Source organism: Pongo pygmaeus, chromosome 13 (genome assembly GCF_028885625.2).
Source record: "Pongo pygmaeus isolate AG05252 chromosome 13, NHGRI_mPonPyg2-v2.0_pri, whole genome shotgun sequence".
In the NCBI taxonomy this organism is placed as follows: Eukaryota; Metazoa; Chordata; class Mammalia; order Primates; family Hominidae; genus Pongo; species Pongo pygmaeus.
The window spans coordinates 918595-940697 of record NC_072386.2 but is presented as its reverse complement, the minus strand read 5'-3'; the positions used below and the strand labels follow the sequence as shown (position 1 = coordinate 940697).

Below are 22103 nucleotides of genomic sequence, written 5' to 3'. Positions count from 1 at the left end.
CTTCGTTTTCCTTCCAATGATTATGTCTCAACATTTTTTATCTCGTCTTAATCCCACCGCATGAATCTAGGCCAGTGTTGTGACTTGCTTTAATCATTAGAATGTGGTGGAATTATCATTGAGCCTGTTCTCTGATGAGGCCTTAAGAGATCACAGTTTTTGCTCTTGAAACCCTGGCACTATGGGACCAACCCTAGATTGCTCTTCTGGAGGATGAGAGACCATGATGACAGAGAGAACTTCATTGTCTCATCTATGACCCTCATAAAACAGCCAGGCCCAGATGAGCCATCAGCTGAATGCAGAGGCATGCACAAAGCCCAGTTAAGGTAATCTAGCATGTCCCACAACAGAACTGCTCAGCTAAGGCCAACTGAACTTGCCAGCTCACACATCATGAGCTAATTAAATTTGTATTTAGAGCTACTCAGTTCTTGTGTGTGTTATGAGGCAGAAGCTGATAAGCATATTTAGGATAAATTATACATGAGCAAAGTCTGTTATGCTTTTATCAAATCATTGGATTTGACATGCTCATATTTATTTAGGATCTCTGCGTCTACATTTGTAAATGAGATTGGCTCCCACTGATTGGGTGCTAGACTAATTTCTGCTTTTTCCATGCTACTTTGTTACAAGAGGAAAAGCAAACAATGTTATGAAGTAGGGAGACAATCCTGTTAGCATCATATATTTAAAAACCTTAATGTGATATGCAAGGGCTGCTCCTGACCAAACTGGAGGATTGCCTGGGACACCTCCACCAAGGCTGAGGGCTGAGTCTGTCATGAGGGAATGTAGCACCCATTGTAAACCCCAAAAGCTTCCTGGGATAATGTGTATCCCAGATTTTTTCTCTAACCTACTGTTTGCGTAGGAAGACTGGAGTATGTAGTGGACATGGACAATAAAATGTGGACACGTTTATAGATCTAGATCATTGTTGATGGAGCCATGTTATTCCATTATATGGGATGCCTTAATTTACTTAATCTCTTATACATGAAGCTTCAGGTTGTTTACGGTGTTCTCATTGCAAAATTCTTAGAATAAATTTCTTTCTGAAACCATATTTTTCCACTCATGTAATTACATCCTAAAAATACATTCTGAGAAGGAGGATCATTGGCTCAAAGACAATGCAAATTGTACATCTGATATATATAGACAAGATCCTCTCCAGCAACTTTGTACCTGTTTTTTTTTCCCCACCAACTTATGTAAGAACACTCATTTCCTCATTTCTACTGACATAGAATTTTTAAAATACTTCACTCTTATCCACCTGATCAGTAAGAAAATGACACTTCAGGGATGGTTTTATTTGCACTTGACTGGCTATTCCATTTACAAACTATAACTGGCAGGAAAATGTAATGAAGGAAAAACTAGGAATAAACCATGATCCAAATGAAGAAACCTATAAGTCAATTAAAACAAAAAAGGACATTGTTTTCGAAGAAAAAATAAAAGACATTGTGGGCTGAGTGCAGTGGTCCACACTTGTAATCCCTGCACTTTGGGAAGCTGAGGTAGGAAGATCACTTGAAACCAGAATGAGACTAACCTGGGAAATAGAGCAAGACCCCAACTCTACAAGTAAATTTTTTAAAGAAAACATTAGCTGAACATGGTGGTATATGCCTGTAGTCCCAGCTACTCAGGAGGATGAGGCAGGAGGATCACTTGAGCCCAGGAGTTCAAGGCTTCAGCAGCGAGCCATGATCAGGCCACTGCACTCCAGCCACCTGGGTGACAGAGCAATACCCTGTTTCCAAAAAAAAAAAAAAAAAAAAAAGCAAAGAGATGTCCTCTCGAATTCATCTGTTATCCCCAATTAAATGACAATTTTGGGAGGAAGCTGACAGAAAGAGCACCCTTTAAAAACCCATTATTATACAAGTCTGCTGAGAAGAAGACTGCAACAGTCTGCAATGAACACTGTTGGTTTTTTACATGTTATTGCTCACTTTAGTAAATGTTAGCTTTATTCAATTAATTTTATTACGACTAACCACAGAACACCTATTCTAGTTAATTTTTAATCGCATTTAATGTGTGAGCTGACAAATTTATTCAGCCCCCACACTACAGAGTTTCTCTATTGTATGAGATGTCTTACGTCTGTGGGTTGTACTTTTCAGTAAAGTTTTACCACAGCTATATCATCTTGAACATTTCTTTTTGGTGTACACACCAAAGAATGAAGGTTATCACTGGAGAAGTCCCATCCATACCATTTTAGATGGTTGCACTGCCACATCAAGCCTTAAAGACTTAAAAGCTTTGAACTCTGAATTACAATGTTGCTTCTGTATGTGGACTCCAATGACAATGAAACATATTGCTATAAAATCCCTCCATGCTAGTCAGGATGGCCTAGGCAATGCTGCAGTAACAAATAAACCACTAAAAATCTCAGTGGTGAGACACAACGAATTTTTATTTCTTACTCTAAAAAGAAAGCCAGCACAGATCAGATAGCGACCTTCTATCGACCCAGTCTGGAATAAGCAGCTTCCAAGGTCACCTTGGCAGGGATAGAGAAGCCTGAGGATGTTTATAAAGGTTAGACCTGAAAGTGGCTTGTATCACTTTTGCTCACACTCCATTGGCTAGAACTCAAACATGGGCACACTCTTAACTGCAGGAGTTACTGAGGAATAGAGTCTTCTTATTTGCAAGGAAATGGAACCAGTGTGATTAATACAGCACTGCCTTTGCCGCATCCTTCAAATGTCACTTCTGCAGAGCTTCTTGCCTGTGCAGAGAATCTCATAGAAAACCTGAGTACTAATATTCTTTCATAGTAAGAGCATTGGTTTCATTTCCGAGCACACTTTTGAATGTTCTTCATACAGAGAGTATTTTTCCGTTGGGGACTAAAAAAAATCTAGGGACTTTGGCTAAACTGAAGACCTTACCATAATCATCCCAATTAGAATTTTTTTCCTGGATACACCCTTTAATGGAAATTTTACCTCTAACTACAAACACTACCACAAACCACCCATTTGTCAAGAGTAACCTACTTTGCCATTGTAGCATACGGAAGTTCTTGAAATCCACAATACTTGCCTGGCACACCCCAGTGCTGCGGGCTGACATTGTCGATGGCAGTGTCCCTGTCTTTTGCTCCCCCAGCCCTCCCACAGGCTGAGTAAGCTTCTTATCTGGAATACAGTGTGGCTTCTGTTTTCCTAATTTAACCCTGACTTACTACGTTTATAATGTTTCTCTCTGCTCATGTAGTCTTTGATGAGTCAGAAGGTCTTTGCCATGCTCACAATGTGTGTGCTGTGTCTCATATATATGCACTCTCTGTTGGGCAAGGAGGTGTGAATTACGACTGAAGCCCTTACCACATGCCTTACACTTATAGGGTCTCTGTCCTGTGTGGACTCTGAGATGAACATGAAGATCTGAATTCCGGCTGAAGCCTTTACCACACTCATCACATTTATATAATTTCTCTCTGGTGTGATCACTCTGATGGAAGTGAAAATATGAACTGTAACTAAAGCACTTGCCACACACTTCACATTTATATGGTTTTTCTCCAGTGTGAACTCTCTGATGAGTGTGAAGAACAGAGCTATAAGCAAAATCCTTTCCACAAACATTGCATTTGTATGGTTTCTCCCCTGTGTGGACTCTCTGGTGAATGTGAAGCTGTGTACTTTGGCTGAAGCCCTTTCCACACTCATCACACCTATAAGGTTTCTACCCTGTGTGAAACCTCCAGTGGACTTGAAGAACGGAGCTTGAACTAAAACACTTGCCACACTCACTGGATATGTAGGGCTTCTCTCCAGTGTGGACTCTCTGATGGATAAGAAGGTTGGAGTACTGTTCAAAGCCCTTCCCACACTCTTCACCATTTGTTGGGCTTTTTCCCTGTGTGTACTCCCTGATGAATAAAAAGAAGTGACCTAAATCCAAACGCTTTCCCACATAAGTCACATTTGTAGGGCATCTCCCCTTTGTGGACTCGATGATGGTTGTGAAGGGAGGAGTTGCACCTGAAGCCCTTGCCACAGTATTTACATTTCTAGGGATTGTCTCCCGAGGGGACTTTCTGACATCTGGGAAAGTCTGAGCTCTGTTAGCAGCCTGTAGGCCATTCGTGGAATTCATAGGGAGTTTCTTCTGAGTGGGTTTTACAATGAATGATAAGATATTGGCTCTGACTTAAGTTCTTTCCATACTGGTCACATTTATAAGATTTTTCTCCCAGGTGAGTGCTGTGATGGACACGAGGATCTGTATCATCTGCAAAGGCCACCCCACAGTTATTACATGTGAAAGGCTGTGGTAAAGCATGGGCCGCATCATGTTGTTCAACTGTTGATTTCATAATCAAGTTTTTCCCACAGTTGGGGTGTCTACCAGGGTCCTCTCCTTTACATTCTTGGGACTCATGATGATCACGTGAGGTCCAATTGAGGCTGTCATCATGCCAAGCACGTCTGTACAATTTCTTTTCCACGTAAATTCCCTTATATCTTCCCTGAGATTTCTGGGGCTCGGTCATTATGTTGGCTTTCTTCCAAGATTCTGGGGTAAGAACCTGTGTCAGGCTTTGACATGCTGTGATATCTCGATTTTTGATAATGGTATTTACTACATAGTTTTTGTTTTCAGAAATCTGAAGAGACATGCCTGCCCACTCTTCACAGAGGTAAACATCTTCTAAATGAGGGGAACACTGTTCTTGAAGGTTCATGATATAATCCTGACTCACACTTAAATCCCGGATCCTTTGTTTCCAAATCTGCCAGCAATGAAGCACTTCTTGAGAAAGGTAACTTAACCCCTTTTCCTGAAGATTCAAAATGTTTTTTTAATCCCGTGTCCCATGAGAAGAAAGAGAATTTGTGAATCACCTGTCCAGAGGTTTTGAGAAAATGAAATATGATGGGGTGGGAAGTTGTCCCTGGCTTCCATTGACATGTGAAACAGTTAGAGCAACAATAATTCTAACCTGTGAACTGCCAATTAGAAATCAAGTATTGTAGGGAAATTAAGAGAAATCTTGGCCAGGTGCAGTGGCTTATGCTTGTCATAGCAACACTTTCAGAGGCTGAGGTGGGAGGGTCACTCAAGTTCAGGAGATTAAGACCAGGCTGGGCAGTACGGTGAGATCGCATCTCTACAAAAAAATTAAAAATTGTCTCGGTTTTGCCTATGATCCCAGCTACTTGGAAATCTGAGGTTGGAAGATTGCTTAATCCTGTGATGCAGAGGCTGCAGTGATCCAAGATTGTGCCACTGTATTCCAGCCTGGGTGACAGAGCAAGACCTTTCAACCCCCACACAGCAAAAAAGAATAAAAGGAAATCTTAGGAAAAATTTATGAAGGAAGAAATTCACCTCCCCGCTATAAGAGTAGTCAATAAAAAGACTTTAACAATCTTGCTACAAAAGGTATGCGAAAGGCTCCCATTTTATGTAGTATATGTGTGTATAGAAATAATACATATTGATGGAGTGTTTTTCATATGTTGGGCAGAGTAAGGGACACAAAGGGTCACAAGATGTTTCAGAAACAAACAGGTTCTATCTCTTGATGGCTTCCCTTCCTTCACATCACTGTCATATGGAGGACTATCATGTATGTTTGTGTACAAACTGCACAACTGTACATGGTGAGCCTTAAGGGGATGGGGATAAAAAGGCAATGGAGATTGAAATAGGGATAAACACTGTGAAACATGGTCCTGGCATTGTGCGGGGATGCATATGTAAACCTCTGAGACAAGCTTTAAGAGACAGCCTTTTTATGTTCCCCGAGGTTCTTTGTCTTCATGAAAAGATAGAGACCACTCAGATCCTATAATCCATTTCCTTAAGTTCTGACCTTTTAAGTTATTGTAGAATCTCAAACAGCCATGACTATGAGAATGGGGAACAGATAGTGTGGATTGTCAATGGCCTGGCACCCAGGGAAGCAAGATTGTGGTATATAACAAACCGGGGGCTGAGGCAGAAGAGGATGATCATATTTTTGGGACCCTATGATGGGTTTCAAAATGGCATGAATATCATGGTCAAGTCCCACTGGATACTGCTTCTGGTTTAAGGTCCTTTCTGGGTTGTTTTATTGAAAGTGACTTTAGTTTATAAGATAGTGTCAGGGAAAGGGAGACCATGAGCAGCCCCAAATGGGCTTTAAGCAGTGGTTTCCCAATTGTTCTGATTGTAACCCACAATAAAATCAGCACTGTGATTCAGTAGGAATAGGCACGAACATCAACACAGACTGCTCACTAAAACAGAAGTTTTATCAGCTGATACTTACATACGATGTGCAATGCACTTTGATAAATTCTTTTGTTTTCTGTTCTATTAATCTATTTTGCTTTTTAAAAATTGCTAGTTATGACACAGTAATTTGATTTCAGGACTCACCAAGAGGGTTTTCTCCTGCAGTTTGAGAAACAACTGCAGGGATATGCAGATTTATGTAGAAGGTTCTGTGTTTACAGATTACACTTTGGTTTCACGAGGTTATTTATTAAAAACACCGAACCTAGGGCAAGATTAGGAGGGCTCAAGTCCTAGTTATTCTTATAAGCTGTGTGATCATGGGCAAGTTATTAATTCCGTGACTCAGTTGTTTCATCCATTGATATGGTTTGGCTGTGTCCCCACCCAAATCTCGTCTTGAATTGTAACTCCCATAATTCCCAGGTGTCATGTCCCATAATTCCCACATGTCACAGCCCCCACACAGAGTCCCTACCAGGGCACTACCTAGTGGAGCTGTGAGAAGAGGACCACTGTCCTTCAGACAACAGAATGCTAGATCCGACAGCTTGCACCGTGTGCCTGGAAAAACCACAAACACTCAACACCAGCCCACAAAAGCAGCCGGAAGGGAGACTATACTCTGCAGAGCCACAGGGATGGAGCTGCCCAAAACCATGGAAACCTATCTCTTACATCAGCGTGACCAGGATGCAAGACATGGAGTCAAAGGAGATCACTATCGAGCTTTAAGATTTGACTGCCCCGTTGGATTTCAGACTTGCATGGGGCCTGTAGCCCCTTTGTTTTGGCCAAGTTCTCCCATTTGTAACAGCTGCATTTACACAATGCCTGTACCTGCACTGTATCTAGGAAGTAAATACATTGTTTTTTTATTTTACAGGCTCATATATGGAAGAGACTTGGCTTGTCTCAGATGAGACACTGGACTGTGGACTTTTGAGTTAATGTTGAAATGAGTTAAGACTTTGTGGGACTGTTGGGAGGCACGATTGGTTTGAAATGTAAGGACATAAGATTTGGGAGGGGCTGGGGTGGGATAATATGGTTTGGCTGTGTCCCCACTCAGATCTAATCTTGAATTGTAACTCCCACAATTCCCATCTGTCATGGGAAGAACCCGTTAGGAGGTGATTCAATTATGGGGGCGGGTCTTTCCTGTGTTATTCTCATGATAGTGAATGAGTCTCATGAGATCTGATGGTTTTTAAAAGGGAGATTCTGAATGGGCGCAGTGGCTCATACCTGTAATCCCAGCACTGTGGGAGGCAAAGTGGGTTGATCAGGAGGTCAAGAGATTGAGACAATCCTGGCCAACATGGTGAAACCCCTTCTCTACTAAAAAATACAAAAATTAGCTGGGCATGGTGCTGCATGCCTGTATTCCCAGATACTGGGTTGGCTAAGGCAGGAGAATTGCCTGAACTTGGTAGTTGGAGGTTGCAGTGAGCCAAGATAGCACCACTGTACTGCAGCCTGGCTACAGAGCCAGACTCAAAAAAAAAGGGGGGGGGGTGGTTTCTCTGCACAAACTCTCTTCTCTTGACTACCACCATGTGAGACGTGCCTTTCACCTTCCACCATGACTATGAAGCCTCCCCAGGGATGTGGAACTGTAAGTCCAATACATCTCTATCTTTTGTAAACTGCCCAGTCTCATGTATGTCTTTATCAGCAGTGTGAAAACAGAGTAATACGTCCATAAAAGGGGGATAATAACAGTAACTATCTGTATTAGTCCATTCTCATGTTGCTAATAAAGACATAGCCAAGACTGGGTAATTTATAAAGGAAAGAGGTTTAACTGACTCATAGTTCCATGTGGCTGTGGAGGCCTCACAATCATGGCAGAAGGTGAAGGAAGAGCAAAGGGACATCCTACATGGCGGCAGGCAAAGAGAAAGCCTGTGCAGGGGAACACCAATTTATAAAACCATCAAATCTCATGAGACGTAGTCACTCTCATAAGAACAGCACGAGAAAGACCCCTGCCCCATGATTCAGTTACCTCCTACCAGGCCCCTCCTACAACATGTGGGAATTATAGGAGCTACAATTCAAGATGAGACTTGGGTAGGGATATAGCCAAACCATATCTCTATCTCATAAACTAAACTTAGGTAACACATAACTGTATATGAACCTCTGAGAAATGAAAACGAGGTTAGATATTTATCAAAAAGTAATGAAATAAGCCATCACTTGGATTACACTTACTACGTACAAGTAAGTGTTGGCTATTGTAACTGCCAAAAAAACCGAAGTTCTCCCTTTGTTCCTTTAACATTGGTTTATCCAAAACATTGGATAAACATTGATTTTTCTGCAGAAGCAACCCATAGATCAAGGCTCTTGGTGATGTGTGAATTTTATAAGTCTCATTCTGAGAAATACGAGGAAAGAATGAGAGCCTAAATGTGTGATTAGGGGAGGGAGTGATTACTAACTGCATTAAATGCCCACAGGCCAGGGTATGAGATTTGGGGAGAGCTCCCTCACAAACCCTTCACAAGGGGCCAGATCCTCACACTGATCTGTAAAAACTCATTAACTGCAGGGTTCTAACCTGCACATGCATCTCTTAGGAGTTTTCTTTCCAGTGGTCAAAGTTTCTCTTTGTGATCTAACTGGAGTTTTCTATCTGGTATGAAATGATGATTTCAGGACACAGGTCCAGTGGTCTGATGCTCAGTTACTCACCCACTGAGATGAGATTCCTGAAGTTTTCCAGCATCACATCTTGGTACAGGTTTATCTGGGTTTTATCCAATAGAGCAAGCTCTTCCTTGGTGAAGTCAACAGCTACGTCCTTGAATGTCACCCTTTCCTAAAACATCAACCACATGCCACGTCAATCATCCACGCAAATGACTGGTCTTAGTCTGTTTGGGCTGCAGTAATAAAATACCACAGTCTGATTAGGTTAAACAAAATAAACTAACTTCTTACTGTTCTGGAGTTTGGAAAGTCTAAGATCAAGTACCACCAAGATAAGTTTCATTCAGGTTTCTTCTCTTGGCTTGTAGACAGCTGTCCTCTCACTGTGTCCTTACATGGCAGAGAAAGAATGAGAGCAAGTTCTATTGAGGCTCTCTCATAAGGACATTAATCCTATTGGATCAGGGATTCCCAAAGGACAATATTAATCAAATTATAAAATACGGCCCAGGAAATAGGCACAGATAAACCTATACTAAGGTGTTGTGCTGATACCCAAGTCTAGTACTGTTCCATGATTTCATTTCTCATCACACGCCAAGATTTGGTATTTTCACTTTTTCATGGCAGGTTAATCTATTTTTATCATGTTAAAAGGAACTAAGAAGACAGGGTAACTAAAAGCCTGGCTCCTAGATTCAAAAAACACAATAGAGAAAAGGGAGATTATTAGGATAATTAAGAACACTTGGATATCAACTCGGTATTAAAAAATGGTGGTATCAATGTGAAATTTCTTGAGTATGTTAGCAGTAAGGTGGAAATGTAGGAAAATGCTCTTACTCTTAGAAGACACAAGCTGAAATATTTAGGGATGAATTATAATAATGCCTGCAATTTATCCCCAACTGGGTCATCAAAATAAAATATAGATATGTGTGTATATACGTATATTATGCATATGTTTGTGGGTGATTGTCAACAATTGGTGAATCTAGGTGAATATTACACATTATGCTCTTCTTTCATTTTCCTGATAAATTGAAATTTCTCAAAATAAAAGGATGTGGGGAATAATCTGATGTTAATAACCATCTCCTAATCAAGAAACAAATTTTTACATAAAATATTTCTATCGCTGCATATATCACACTGCTCAGAGTTAAGTATTTACAGATATGTTCTCTCAATAGACTCTGCATCTCTAAATAATGCAGAGCTTTCAAACGAAAGTTGCAAGCGGTTACAAAGGACGTCACAAAGAATATGTTCCTAACAATTGTCCAATTACCCAAATCTGACAATGATTAAAAACAAAATCAGTGGGAGTCAGCACGGTTGTCCTAATAGCATCACTCTCTCAGTAACACTACTGTATACCTTCTTCTGTGGGAGGCAACAAAATCGAATTTGAGTTAATCATTCAGGAAATACAGATACCCTGAAGTCTACTTGGGGTGTTCAAATGTAGGGAGAAGGGGTTAGGGATAGAGGTTCACCCAGCCTATGCCCCATTCTCCCTTCTGTGCCTCAACTATAGAGCCTGGGAAAACAAAACACTCATTTCTCCACAACCCTTGTAGCTGGATGGATGCCTTGTACGAAGCCTAGGCAGCGATTGTCATAGCATGCAGATACAAGGAGAGCCCCAAAATATTAAGAAACCAAATTTATCAACGAATAAACACTTGCAAAAATCTATAAATCTTTTCCTGTCTTAAGTATTCTTGTATAACCATCTATGAAGTATTCTTGTAAAACCTTGAACCTGAATCTATTCAAGCATCTGGTGCTTCCACTTACAGGAAATACTGTGGATAGATAACACATTGAAAGATAAGAAAAGGAAGCAAACAAATGCATTCCAAATATAGGAAAGAACACAGGACACCAAACTTGGTTTCTACAACAAGGCAATAGCAGCAGAGAATAAAGTAGAGGGGCAAATTTCTCTAGATTAAAAGAGATTATGAGACACAACAGCCAACTATATGATAGTATAGACCTTGGTAAGATCCCATTTGAACAAACCAACAGTTAAAAAAGTTTTTGAGATAATCAGGGAAATTTGGTTATTGTCTGGGTATTAGATAATACCAAATAATTATTGATTATCTCATTAGTCAATATTTTAGGAAATATATACTAAAATACATAGAGAATGTGGTAAATTAGATTGCTGTTTAGAAATATCCTCTTCCATACTCACTAATCCCACTAAAGGACCAGAGTGTGTTTTCTTACCCCTTTAGTTTTGACTTGGCAATGTAACTTACTCTGGCTATCAAAATGAAGCAGAAGTGAGAATGTGCCAGTTCTAACCTGGGCCTTGACAGATCTCACGCGTTCACTTGCTCTCTTGTCCCTCTGTCTTCACTATGAGGGCACACCCAAGCTAACCAAAACCAGCAGAGTGCTACCAAATATTCATGGCATCGGCTTTAGGTCCTGGCCGTAACCATTGACGACACTGTTATAGGAGGCTGGAAAAATGGTGACCTGGATGTAGTGGTGAAAATTTGGTAAACTGTTGCTGTAATTTAGAAGATAGAAAATTTACCTAATGAATCTTGGACTTGGGCAAGATGGTTTCCAGGCAGAAGGATAAAAGTGTGAGCTCATTCATTTTAGTTGCATATATAATAAAGTACTATACAAAAGTGATGTGCTCAGAGAAAAACCAATACAGTGTAAAATAACATGCCTCTTTAAAATACTCTGGGAAAGAAAAAAATGAAAAAGAGATTAAGCAATGATTAAGCAATGATTAACTTTGGCAAAAAGTTAATCATTGAAACTGCATGATGGGTACTGCAAATGGAGGCTCATAATACCATTTGTTTTTTTGTGTACTTTCATAATTAATTTTTTCATGATTAAAAGAAAATCCTTCCTCCACACTGTGATGGTCTTTTTAATGTGACAACTTGGCTAAGCTACAGTCCTCAGTTATTGAATCAAACACTAATCTAGGTATTGCTATGAAGATAATTTGTAGATGTGATTAAAGTCCATAATCAGTTTACTTTAAGGGAGATTATTCTAACTAATCTGAGTATGTCTGATTCAAAAAACTAAAAGGTCTTATGAGCAGAGCTGAGGCTTCCTTGAGAGGTGGAGAAATTCCACCCATAGACAGCGGCTTCAGTCTGTGTCTAAGAGTTCTGGCCATCCTTCCTGAGGGACTGCCATGTGGATTTTGGACTTGCCTAGTTAGCCTCCATAATCATATAAGTCAATTACTTAAGATAAATCTCTTAATATATGTCTCTTACTGGTTCTGCCTTGCTGGTTGAACTCTGACCAATAGATACCCATTCAAATCTTGTTACCTATCGAACGAGACCAGTGACATTTAGAGTAGAGTCATGTATATGCTGCCCATGCACTCAGATGCTGCGGCAACACCAAATTCCTATAAAAGTTTCTGAACTTACTCTTGATTCTTTTTCCCTCATGGGGCAGTGATAAGCAGTTCATGGACTGGTACTGGTACAAGAACCACACTTAGAGTAGCACTAAAGTAGACATCTTGAAATCTGTGAGTTTGTTTCTTCTCTTCTATAAAGGGATTCAAACCATCTGCCTCACAAAGTCATTATGAGCAAGATGAAGTACCTAACACATAGTAGTCATTCAAAAAATGGTGACCTCCTTTCAGAAAGCAGAAGTGTCTGGTTCCTCAGAATGAACAGTATATTTAAAGAGAAAGAAACCCTTAACTTACCTGGAACTTAATAATACCATCTTCCTTTTGGAAAGGGCAGGATTCTGGAAAAGCAGAACTGCAAAGAAGAAAGAATCCATGAGATCATGGATTCAACAAGTTATAAATGAACATTGGTTCCTTCCTTATTTGTACAAATTTCTCACAATTCCTTCTCTCCCTAGATATCGTCTCTTCTCGTTCTGAACAGACTGAACTCCCACCTCCTCAAGACTTCCCTAGATTTGTCCCCAGTCCCTCAGTCTCAGACCACTGTGTAACTCCTATCTCTCTCCTCAAGCTTTTGGGTCAAAACCTGCACATTCTTTTCCTTTTCTCAGATTTGTGAATGAACTGACATAATCTACATCTGTATTGTGCTGGAAAAAAGGCTCCAGAATTGCTGAATAAGGGAGCAATCTCAGGGCTGGGCACAGTGGCTCACGCCTGTAATCCCCAGCAATTTGGGAACCCGAGACAGGTAGATCACTTGAGGCCAGGAGTTCGAGACCAGCCTGGCCAACATGGTGAAATCCTGTCTCTACTAAAAATACAAAATTAGCTGGGATTGGTGGCGGGCACCTGTAATCCCAGCTACTCAGGAGGCTGAGGCAGGACAATCACTTGAACCTGGGAGGCAGAGGCTGCAGTGAGCTGTGCTTGCACCACTGCACTCCAGCCTGTGCAACAGAGACACACTTTGTCTCAAAAAAAAAAAAAAAAAAAAAAGAGAGCAATCTCAGGATGACAGGGGCCTTCTGCTATTTCCACTTTTACATGCAAGACTTGATCTTGTATGGCCAGGCCTGTGGTCTAAAGAACTTGCAATTAACCAAGATACACAAATTAAATCCCAATTTTTATTATTATGTTAATCAATAATGCAAATTTTTAAACATCTACACCTTGACTCTTGGCTTCCTAAACTATCTCTCCAGCAGCCATTCTATCCACTGCTTTTGCAAGTATTGATGACACACCTATGACATATAAGACACATCCTCTGCTCTGGAAATGCTCATGTTATACTGAACTATACATGCTCTCAGACAGCAAGTAGCAAAGTAGATAGACAGACCTTCTAAGCTTGCCACTTCATATACACTAAAGCCCCTTCCTGTTCTGCTTATATCAGTGGATTCCCTTGCCAATTAGATTCCAGTTGGGTTCAGCCAATGGAGAAAGTCAGCAAGAGATCCAGGGAAGGGACAAGAGTGAAGTCAGAATATTTATTCCCCCAGGTTTTTCCCTAAAGGTTGCTGTGGAATGGCTATGTTCCATATCCATTGACCAAAGTTCATGGCCACCATCAGGCAGCTGTCATCCAATGAATCTTTCTTCAGGTTTTAGCGACTGCCTCCTCCCTTAGCCCTTCAGTCCTAAAGGCAGTAAGTTACCCTGCTATCACTAGCTCTTAAATATTGCCATACCCTTTGTTGATTACCACAGCCTGCCTACAACTTTATAGATTGTCCCTTTATTAAGCTCTTCTCAAATTACCCCATTTGAGTGTTCTGTCTATTTTTTATTGGGATTCCATAAGATAAACCCTGTAAACACAATTGCCTCTCGCCTTTGTGGAGAAACTTACTGTATAAAATTGCCACCTTAAGCACTGTGGAAACTCCAAAGATTAAAAAATAAAAGCCAGAAACCAGGTTTCTGCCTTCTAAGATAGTGCTTCTCACACTATCTGTGATAAAAGACTAGTTTTTTTATTATTATTACTGTTACTTTCAGTCTGTCACAGACATATTTTGGTAAGATACAGTAAAAAGAAATTACTGGAAAAAGGAAATTAAGAAGGTATGCAAATTAAAGCCCAATTGTTATTATTATGTTAATCAATAAGACAAAATTTTAGACATCTACACTCAAGTTCTCAAATTATCTGGTCATAGACCAATATCATTTATTGGCACTGGTCTATTGGCTACCCTTTGAATTGCAGCTCACAGGGTTATAGAATCAGGTTAATAGGATATGAAATGTCTTTATGGTAAATCCTGGGACTCTTTTTCTCTCTTTTACTACCTTTAAGAGACATCATTAATCACTTCTTATTTTGGGCTCCAACAAAGGCCAAAATAAGGAATGTTCAAGTCATTAATACAGCATGAATTACATCATTTGAAAATAGTTAAAACCTACCAAGGAAACACTCCTCCTTTCCCCTGTCAAAAAAACTACAAATCCTTAAAAAAAAAAAACAAAAAAAACCAAGCCGTAGTCTTTTATCCACTGTACTTGCTAAGGGTCTTATCATTTAACAAGCACTCAATCAGTGTTTCTTAATATTAACAAATGCACAAATAGAATTGGCTTGGATATTATACATTAGATGCATCGTGCAAAGACATAAACTCACCCTCTACTTCCAGTACCTGTTCTCACTTAAGAGCCAATAATGGGACAGGTTTATTTTCAAGCACACATCTCCACACATGCAGTCACACATATATGGTTGAGGGTTTGGTTTCCTGAATTACTGGCTTCAGACACTCCCTGCCTGTGTGAACTATGGGCCGTGGCAGGAACCAGATGGCACATTCAAATTTGAGGGGAGTTTAATAAACAGACGGCTTACAATGGTGTTGGCTGGGGGTAAGGAAATCAGAGTGGATAAGGCTCTATCCTGGGAAGTGACAGGGAGATGCCATTATACTACCTGGGCCTTAAGAGGTAAGGGGAGGGAGCAGTCCCTGGAGCCTGGAACTGAGAGGACTGTGTGGCCAGGACCACCAAAACCATGACCTGTTGTTTAGAAGGGCAGCTAATCTGTGACAATCCTGCAGAGAGAGAACTCGGGGACAAGATCCTCCAACTCACACTTCTTCCTCTCTCCAAACTTTCCTGTTGAGACTTCCCATTGGCCAAAGACAAGCAAGGCCAGAAGGCAATGGCGGCCTTTCAGGGCAGACAGCAGGGTGGAAAAGGTGGGGAGCCAAAGGCATGGGACACATGGCACCTCAGGACTCTTGTTTTTTCCCTATCTGCCAAAGTCCACACAGCTCTCTCACACAAATGCCTTTCTCATCCCCCAACCTGACAACTACTCTGATCTGAGGAATACATCACGAATGAGACCAGATGCCCATATCAACCTCTTCAGCGAATGAAGACCTAGAGGAAAAGTGCAGCTGAATCTGGAACTGCAATTGTTCAGAAACACGATCAGAAATGTAATAAAAGCTGCTATTACACCTAAAATAATTAACACTAAATCTCTAACTTTATCAAATATACAGAGAGCATTCAAATTTCAAATTTGTTGAGTGTAATTTAACACTTACATTTGCTCATGTGCTTTATAATACTTAAATTCCGTACTCCCTGGCTCACAGCATGTGAGGTGAGAATGGAGTTAATAATATGGGGAAGTTCTTTTCTTTTCTTTTCTTTTTTTTTTTTTTTGAGACAGAGTCTCGCTCTGTTGCCCAGGCTGGAGTGCAGTGGCGCGATCTCAGCTCACTGCAAGCTCCGCCTCCCGGGTTCACACCATTCTCCAACCTCAGCCTCCGGAGTAGCTGGGACTACAGGCGCCCGCCACCATGCCCGGCAAATTTTTTGTAATTTTTTTTTTTTTTTTTTTTTTTAGTAGAGACGGGGTTTCACCGTGTTAGCCAGGATGGTCTCGATCTCCTGACCTCGTGATCCACCCAAAGTGCTGGGATTACAGGAGGGAGGCACCGCGCCAGGCCTGGGACCGTTCTTTTCAAAATGTATGTGGTGATATTAAACTCCTGAGTTATTACAGTCTGAGTTGTTTTCTTATTGCCAGAAGCCGGAACCTCTGCCCTGAAGTCAGAAATGCCCCAATGGAGTCAGAGCTGCTAAAATCCAGAGTTCAGACCCAAGACAACTCCCCATCCAAGAACCTAGGGGTGCTGAGCCAGAATCGCCCGCGCCAAACTGAGCGAGAATAGCCCAAGCCATCCTCTATCTCCAGAGAAAAGCTGCTTAAGCAAATCCCTCATCCCATTCAGGGAGGCACAGCCCCAGCCATTACTCCCAAACTCTGAGCCAGCGCCCCTCTGCCCTCATCCAGAGATGCACATTCCAAGACTGGACCCTAAGCCTCGACCCAAGGTGGCACAGCGCAAGTCGCTGTCACGAAACGTGAAGATGCACGTTTTGTCAAACCCAGGGCTGCTCCCCAAACCGAGCCCACGCGCTTCCCATCCCACCCCGGGTAGGTAGGGGCCTCTGAACTTCCCCAGCCTACCCCACCCACGAGGCCTTATCATTGGTCACCAGTCCCCTCTTCCACTCCTCCTACTTCAGTCCACAGGGACGGGTCACAGCTGCACATCCTGCACCCTTACTCCTGGCTACGCTTCCGAGAGGGGCGCGGTCCAGGTGGGACTTACCACAGCATCCCAAACAATGTCGCCCTCAGCTAGCGTCTGGTACCACGGCGCATGCGGAAGGAGGCCTATGGACTACAATCCCCAGAAAGCCCCACGCGCAGCAGTGGCCATTCGCAAGGCTACCAGGGTGAAGGTAGCCTTTGACTTCCGAGCATTTGGAAGTCCTTTGACTTCCGTGCATTCGTCTAAAATAATGACAATCGTAATAAAGATAAAGTACTGAAATGTTAAATAAATCACTATCAACGACGAAAAGAAAAAGTTTCAATATTTTACTACTTGGAAATGAGCACTTTATCATTTTAGTGAAGACTTTTATAGGTTCTTATTTTATACGCATGTCTTTTAATGTTAAAACCACGAAATTTTTCAATTAAAATTCACTTAAATATTTCCATCCCCGCCCCCCCATCATGTTTTGCTTCTGTTGATGAAGACTCCGCATAATCTACACTTGCGATATAACATAGCCCTGTAATTTGTTTCCTAGTCTCAGAAGCAGCAGAATGAATTAACAACCATTGTCTGAATCTTTAATAGGGGAATTACAGGAGAACTCCTTACAACATAACAAGAAAACGCGTGAAGTTTTCAGACTCTTTTTGAAAATTTCCCCTTGTTGGGACTTAGACTTTATTTTACTTTATGTTATTGCATTTAAGATTTAGGATAATTAAAAAGTCAGGAAACAACAGGTGCTGGAGAGGATGTGGAGAAATACGAACAATTTTACACTGCTGGTGGGACTGGAAACTAGTTCAACCATTGTGGAAGTCGGTGTGGCGATTCCTCAGGGATCTAGAAATAGAAATACCATTTGACCCAGCAATCCCATTACTAGGTATATACCCAAAGGATTATAAATCATGCTGCTATAAAGACACATGCACACTTATGTTTATTGCAGCACTATTCACAATAGCAAAGACTTGGAACCAACCCAAATGTCCAACAATGATAGACTGGATTAAGAAAATGTGGCACATATGCACCATGGAATACTATGCAGCCATAATAAATGATGAGTTCATGTCTTTTTTAGGGACATGGGTGAAGCTGGAAACCATCATTCTCAGCAAACTATAGCAAGGACAAAAAACCAAACACCACATGTTCTTACTCATAGGTAGGAATTGAACAATGAGAACACATGGACACAGGAAGGGGAACATCACGCACCGGGGTCTGTTGTGGGGTGGGGGGAGGGGGGAGGGATAGCATTAGGAGATATACTTCATGCTAAATGCGTGCAGCACACCAACATGGCACATGTATACATATGTAACAAACCTGCACGTTTTTCACGTGTACCCTACAACTTAAAGTATAATAATAATAAAATTAAAAAAAAATAAGATTTCTATTAAAGAAAATTTTGGGCACCCTAATGTGGTAAGAAAATTGAATAAGAATTCCATTAGAGACCCACAGTTTTAGCCTGGAGGAAAGCCCTGATAATGGGTGAGAACAATCTCTCTCCTAAGAATGGTCGCCTGGTCCTGCTGGCAGAGGCTCTGCTTGGAATATCTGGCTGACATTCCGTTTTCCATGCACCCTCAAGCTGTAGGGGTCATGAGGCATTCCAGTCCTAGAATAGACAGGGAAGTGAAGACCCCCACCTCTAGGCAAAGAGCAGGAAATGGTTGAATAATATCCAACTATAGCTTGACATTGCAACTTAGGGCACATAAAGGGACAGTGCAATTCTTTTGGCTTATCTCTGTCTTTTGATGTTTACATGTTTGATGTTCTTATATGTTGCTCTAAGTTGAAGGATTACTTGATTTAATTTGACATACTTGAATTTTAAAACAAGAGTTCAGGAACATTTTTACTTTTGACCTAATACAAGGTTAATTTTTGTGACATCTGTGTCTATTGGAAAACAATGTGTGTTCTCCATCAGAGGGATATGCATACATTTATATTTTCAACAGACTTGTTAATTGTTTCTATTTAAATTTCCTACGTACTTATTTGTGTTTACTTAGATTTTTTCGTTGTGCATCTGTCAATCATTGAGAAGTTCATTTCAAAAAGGCTCCGAGGCTGGGCGTGGTGGATTAAGCATGTAATCCCAGTACTTTGGAAGGACGAAGTGGGCAGACCACGCGGTGAGGAGTTCAAGACTAGCCTGGCCAGGATGGTGAAACCCCGTCTCTACTCAAAGTACAAAAATTAGCCAGGCATGGTGGCAAGCACATGTAGTCTCAGCTACTTAGGAGGCTGAGAAAAGAGAATCGCTTGAACCCGGGAAGCGGAGGTTGCAGTGAGCCGAGATTGTGCCACCGCACTCCAGCCTTGGCGACAGAGCGAGACTCTGTCTCAAAAAAAAAAAAAAAAGAAGAAAGAAAAAGAAAAAAAAATCTATAATGGTAAATTTGTCAATTTCCTCTCTATAGCATATTTTTATTTTTATTTTTTTGGTTTTACTTACTAACACCGGGTGTTTTCTCCTTCCCTCTGGCTGTCCTTCCTTCCTTCCTTCCTTCCATCCTTCCTTCCTTCCTTCCTTCCATTTCTCTCTTACTCCTTCTGCCCTCTCTCTTTCATAGGCCTTAGGTGCATCCTACATTCTGTGTTTGTTTTGGGAAATCCTCGACTGTTGCAGGAAAATTGGGTTATTGTTATTATTTACCGCTATCTCTCTTTCATGGTTCTCCATCCGTTGTAAACATCTATTGGTTTCTCCCAAGTCACTAAGTATATTTTAATTAGGTGCACCTGTTTTTCTTCATATAGCTATTTCTGGAGTACGGGGTCACATACTCAAAACACAGTGTGACTCAAAAAACGCATCTAATATCCCAATAAACCCATCATAAAGTTGAAAAATCAAAAATGAAACCATCATGAGTCACGGTTTGTCCGTGGATATGGGCTTCATCCATTCCCTTCTATTTAATAATGCTGAACACCATTAACAAATGCAGACTGATAGGGAGTGGATATTGACAGCATTTTAAAAATCAGTTATTCGAGGGATACTTTAACCTGACTGAAAAACTGATCTAACTGTACTACTACAGTGAAAGACTATTTGAAATATTTTGAGACAGAGTAGTACATTTGTGAGTGAAATTTTATGGCTTTTTTCTCTTAGTAGGAACCTCTGTGTGTGGAAAACTGAGAAAATTGCTTTCTGCTGTAGAGTCTGGCATTCATTGTAGATTAAAGCTTATGTTTCTGTGAATGAATCTTATTCAATAAAATACTATTCTTTAAAATAAAAGAAAAAACACACTGGTGATGTGAAGTCATTATCCTCAGCAAACTAATCCGGGAAAAGAAAACCAAACACCACATTCTCACTTATAAAGGGAGCTGGAAAACGAGATCACATGGACACAGGAAGGGGAACAACACGCACTGGGGTCCTTCGGGAGGCAGAGCATTAAGAAAAACAGCTAGTGCATGCTGGGCTTAATACCTAGGTGATGGGTTGACAGGTGCAACAAACCACCATGGCACACGTCTACCTTTGTAACAAATCTGCACACCCTGCACATATACCCCAGAACTTAGAAACAAAACGAAACAAAACAAAACGAAAAAACGACAACAAAACGCTAGCGGCAAAATAAAGTTTCAAACAGAGAAATTGACGGACCAATTTTTGGTTCAAATCATGGTTCTCAACCCAGGTGCCATAAGGTCAGGATAAAGAATTTGATTACATATTGTAAATAAGACATACAGCAAATGACTAGAAAATTTATTCTCAACATATGTGTGTCTTCTAATTCAATGATGACGATATCTACCGGGACGTAGCATTAGACTGCAATGGGCTCAGTCCCGCAAGACTGGCCTCCCACACCAATAACAATGGGAAGCCCTACGTTGTTTTCCCTGTGCTTCTTAGCAACTGGCTATAAATCAGGTTTCCATGACTATCAGTTTTAGTTGCATTGATTTACTGGAAGAGCTCACAGCACGCAGGGAAACACTTACATTTACCATTTTATTATAGCGGATATTGCCAAAAATTCAGAAAAAAGATTTTGGGCCCGGCATGTGGGGAGGGGCGCACTACGTTCCTGGAAGTGTTATCCAGAAGCCCTCCAAACCCAGTCCTTTTGGGTTTTTATGGAGACCTCATTCTGTAGGCATGATGGGTTAAACCATAGGCTATTGGTGATCAACTCAACCTGAGGCTCTCAACCCTCCCTGGAGATTGGCGTTGAGGCTTTGCCATTCTCAGTCTGTGTAAAAAAGAATTTACACAAACGGAATTTTAAAACAGATTAGCATAACTGGAAACTTAATCAGATGACTGAATTATCTGGAGCCACACCTTGATGTTCCTAACCCGAGCACCCTCATCCAACGAATGCTCCACCCAACTGGCTCCCAAGTCTCTACGTGGTTCCAGAGCAAAAGAATGTTTATACAACGCCTATCTCCACTTTTTCCTCAAAGTCTTTTCACTTCCACGGGTAATTCTTAAACTGCCATGCATCAGGGTCGGGGGAGGGCTTGCTACAACACAGATCTCTGGATCTCCGGGGTTTGAGGGTTGCAAGGATGCTGCTGCTGTCAAAACCACGATGTGAGAACCACAGAACCACTAGGTGGTTTTCAGTGTTTCAGTGCATTTAATTCATAAGGTATTTGGCCAAGAAACCTGGTAAGATCTTAGGTTGTCCCAAATGTGGCGCATGAAATCAAATCAGGAGAACAGTTTCCTGCGAGGTGTAGCCTGGGAAAGTTGGGGGTGACTGACGGAAAGGAGGGGTGAAGCTCCGCCCTTTCCGCCGCTAGGCTGCGCCCGAGGCTATTTAAACCCACCCTGGTGGGCCTGTACTCAGATCTTCGCAGAGCGGAGCAGCGGCCGGAGCGTTTTGCGGGCTCTGCGTGGACTTGGAGCTTACAGCGTCTTGCGACTTGGAAGTGGATTCAGAGGACAGGACAGAACACTTGGGTAAGTGAATCTCTGTCTGTCTGTCTGTCTGTCTCATTGCTTGGTTTATTTCCATTTTCTTAAGGAGCACATACCTCACAACACACACACACACACACACACACACACACACCCCCACACACAAACGCACGCACACACACACACTCCTTCATTCTGCGGGTTAGAAAATTGGTAG

At 41.3% G+C, this 22103-nt stretch overlaps 1 pseudogene; it reads right to left on the bottom strand.

Annotated features, from left to right (window-relative positions):
• Positions 1-2637: 2637 nt before the first annotated feature.
• Positions 2638-17044, bottom strand: LOC129025911 (zinc finger protein 285-like; annotated as a pseudogene).
• Positions 17045-22103: the final 5059 nt, after the last annotated feature.